Source organism: Suricata suricatta, chromosome 11 (genome assembly GCF_006229205.1).
Source record: "Suricata suricatta isolate VVHF042 chromosome 11, meerkat_22Aug2017_6uvM2_HiC, whole genome shotgun sequence".
Lineage (NCBI taxonomy): Eukaryota > Metazoa > Chordata > Mammalia > Carnivora > Herpestidae > Suricata > Suricata suricatta.
In genome coordinates this window covers 6,763,905-6,767,867 of record NC_043710.1, presented here as the reverse complement: position 1 = coordinate 6,767,867, position 3,963 = coordinate 6,763,905, and the positions used below count along the sequence as shown (strand labels likewise).

Sequence of the window (3,963 nt, the reverse complement as noted above, 5' to 3'; positions counted from 1 at the left end):
AGGCGGAGGGGGTAAGGCGTTCAAAGAAAAAAGTGCGGGCAAGGGGGGCGCGGGGGGCCATCGGGAGGCTGAACTCGCCAGGGGCAGCCCTCAGGGGCGGAGAAAGCAGCCGGCCCACCGAGTTCTCGGCCTCGGAGTCACCGCGCTCACCCGGGAAGGGGAGCGGCCCTGCCCGCCCGCCTCCCCGCGGCCCGGTCCTCTGGCGCCACTGCTGAGGCGCCTGGGCCGTAACTCTCCCTCGGAAAATAAAGGCCACGACGCGTCAACCTCGTGGGAGCACCGGGCCGCTGTGGGCCGTTACCTCAGTCTCAAGGCTTTCCCAGGTCAGGCCGCGCCCTTACACAGGCCACGGGGTCTTTGCGCCTCGTAAAAGCGGTCCTCAGTTTCTCCCAGAGAACGTCCTGAAAGGTGTGGGCGTCGACCGCGCTCGAAGCCGGTCTCGTGCTTTGGCTCTTACCGCGCGCGCCGCCAGCCCTTCTGCGCACGCGCAGCCACACTCTCCGGCCCCACCCCCACCAGAGCCCAGCGTTCTGCGCACTCGCAGATGTGCTTTCTAAGTTGCTGTGGGCGCGCGTTCTGGGGTTTGGCCAGGATGTGCGCGTGCGCGTGCGCGATGCGGTGACCCGGCCCGTGGGTTGCCCAAAGCTCAGGCCGGGTGTGGCTCGCTGCTGGGCACTGGGCACCCTTTTGTCACTATTCATCCTGCCCACCTTTGGTTTAGTTAGCGCATACTCCGTGCCTGCCGTGGGAGCTGTGTACTGCGGAGCCCCTAGCAATGTGCCGAGCTTCGTGAAGGCACTTTTCATACTCCTTCTTCTTTAATGAATCTCGAACGCCATGTTGTAAAGCAGTTTTTAAAATAGTCTTATTTTTTTCTGTTTATTTATTTTGTGAGAGAGAAGGAGTGCACAAGCAGGGTAGCGGCAGAGAGAGAGGGAGAGAGAATCCCAAGCAGGCTCTGCATGTACTGTCAGCCCAGAGCCTGACCTAGGGCTCGAACTCACAAACCGTGAGATTATGACCTGAGCCAAAATCAAGAGTCTGCGTTTAACAGACTGAGCCACTCAGGCGCCCCTGTAAAACAATTATTCGTATCCTTATTTTATTATATTTTATTTATTTTTATTATTTTTTTTCATATCCTAATTTTAAAGAGGCCTGGGAATGAGAGGGACTTGTGGAGGTGTGAGGTCATGGACAGGGGTCTCTGGTTTCAAAGCCCAGCACCTTCCCTTCCACTCCCTGCTGATCAAATTCTGACCATGTGAATTATTAAGCGATTCGGCCCTATGTCGTCTGGAAGAGGTTGGGGCTGGATGTGATGCGTTCCTGAAAATGGACTTCAGCTACCCTGAGATCCCAACTCTTATGCCTATAATCCTTCTGCATTCTCCCGCCTTCCTCTTCACTGCTCATGGTGTCCCTCTGCTTGGAATGCCTCCCCCACCCCACCTGAAAACCTAACTCCACATGTCCAAATAGGAAGCTCTCTGAAGACCAAGTCTTGTATATCTTTTTATACAAAGGGCAACTAAGCACCTGCTATTGGGTAGTACACGCCAAGACCTGGAAAAGCAAGGCAGGGAAAAAAAGGAAAGAAGTAGACGGAACAGGAGGAAAATAGATTTCATGAGCGCACCTGCCCCATCTAAAGAAGGCATTTGCAGGGTGCCTGGGTGGCTCAGTTAAGCATCCGGCTTCAGCTCAGGTCATGATCTCGCGGTTCGTGGGTTCGAGCCCCACATCGGGCTCTATGCAGACAGCTAGCTCAGAGCCTGGAGCCTGCTTGGGATTCTGTGTCTCCCTCTCTCTCTGACCCTCCCCTTCTCGCACTGTCTCTCTGTCTCTCAAAAATTCAATAAAAGACATTAAAAATTTTTAAAAAAAAATAAAGAAGGCATTCGCTGTCCAGTGTTCCACTAAAGGGAGGCCTATGGGGAGTGTGGCCTGATAATGCCAGATTTGATTTTCATAGGAAATCTCTCAATTTATTTTTTTTAATTTTCCTTAATGTTTTATTTATTTTTGAGAGAGAGACACACAGAGCATGAGCGGGGGAGGGTTAGAGAGAGAGGGAGACACAGAATCTGTGTCTAGTTGCCAACATTTTTAAATTGGCAGATTTCCGGGGCACCTCCCAATTTTTAAATGTTGGCAACTGGGGTGCCTGGGTGGCTCAGTTGGTTAAGCCTCCAACTTGAGCTCAGGTCATGATCTCACAGCTGGTGAGTTCAGGCCCTGCATTGGGCTCTGTGCTGACAGCTCAGAGCCTGGAGCCTGCTTCAGATTCTGTGTCTCCCTCTCTCTCTGCCCCTCCCCTGCTCATCATATCTCTCTCTCTCTCTCTCTCTCTCTCTCTCTCTTTCAAAAATAAATAACTATTAACAAAATTTTAAAAACTGTTGGCAACTAATTGAAAACCTTGAATACCCTGTGGACTGAAACTAACACATTTGTGTCCACGGCTCTTGGGACACCCATCTGTGACTCAAATGGACACAAATGGTCTTCAGTTTCAACCAGCCAGAAGGGAAATAAGCAGAAACCCAGGGGATTCTAACCAAAAGGCTTAATGACAACTCCAAATGACCAAATATCCCACTTCCTGTCATCTACAATTACAGGGTGTCAGGTGAAATAAAAGGAGCACGCAAACACTTTGAATGAGTAAAATTGAACCAAAGTGTCACCTAGCAGACGCCAACGCACACACACTGCTGTCAAGCGTGCGAGCAGCACCTGCTAAGCCTGAGGTGCCTTCTCAGCCCATGTGGGCCGCTGTTTTTTCCCTTCGTGTCTGAGGAAGGTGCCAGCCCCCCACGTTGGACGCTATCTTTTGTGATGACGCCAAGGCGGCTTTCCATGGGGGCTCTGGCTGAGGGCCCGTAATAGGATGCAGCTAGAGGAAGGAATTCTTACCTGAGCTAACAGGTGACCTTTGGGCCAGAAAAGGGGCAGAGCCAACCCCTGAGCAGGAATGTTTAGTGTCAAAATTCCAGGAGGGAACTGAGAGCAAGTGATATAATTGGAGAAGGGAGGCTAAAGTGAGTATTTCAATTAAGAGAATGGATCAGGAATTTGGAACAAGTCAGTAAAGGGATAACAAATATTTACTCAATCAACAAACATTTATTTGAATAATGATAAGCGCCATTCTAGCCCTTTGGGTATACTTTGGTGAATAAGATAAAATTAGCCGTCACTAGGGAGATGACCCAGAAATTGAACTAGATGGGAGCATTGTAGCTTGCTTTCATGAGCGCCCCCAGGAGGGCTGTATGGCTGACTGACCTTGTTTCAAGAGCTAAAGGCACTGGCCACGGCAGATAAGACGGAGGGTGGGGGGCACCGCCTGTGGGCCTGAGGACTGCCTTGCCCTTGGGATTCTTTTTTACCTTAAACTGGTATTACATTTCTAAAAAAAATTACAGAGGCACCTGGATAACTCTTGGTTGATTGACGGTCTGACTCTTGGTTTCTGCTCAGGTCATGGTCTCGAGGTCATGAGATCGAGTCCTGAATCAGGCTCTGCACTAAGCGTGGAGCCTGCTTGGGATTCTCTCTCCCCCTCGCCCTCTGCCCTTCTGCCACCAAAATAAATAAATAAACTTTAAAAATAAGAAATAAATAAAAGGTAAAATAAATTTACATATAGTTTAATTCACTGTCTCAGGGCTATACGTCTATGATTTTCTTTAAATTTTTATTTATTTTTGAGAGAGTGAGAGAGAGACAGAGCAGGAGCAGGGGAGGAACAGAGAGAGAAGTAGACACAGAATCTGAAGCAGGTGCCAGGCTGGTTCTGAGTTGTCGGCACAGAGCCCCACATGGGGCTCGAACTCACAAGCACTGTGATCATGACTTCAGCCAACGCTTAACCTCCTGAGGCACCCAGGTGCCCCATAAGTCTATGATTATTCATATATGCATAGATTCCAAGATAGAGCAGGATAGAGAACAGTT

At 49.9% G+C, this 3,963-nt stretch overlaps 1 protein-coding gene across 2 annotated transcripts in view; it reads right to left on the bottom strand.

The window, feature by feature from the left end:
* MAJIN (membrane anchored junction protein) overlaps positions 1–440 on the bottom strand; it is a 24,703-nt gene extending 24,263 nt beyond the window's left edge. Inside the window, exon 1 of one of the 2 annotated variants that reach the window (XM_029957295.1) lies at positions 302–440. The gene's annotated coding sequence lies outside the window, so the exon portion shown is untranslated. The remainder of the gene's footprint in view (positions 1–301) is intronic. The other variant, XM_029957296.1, reaches the window with a different exon arrangement.
* Between the last annotated feature and the right edge of the window lie 3,523 nt (positions 441–3,963).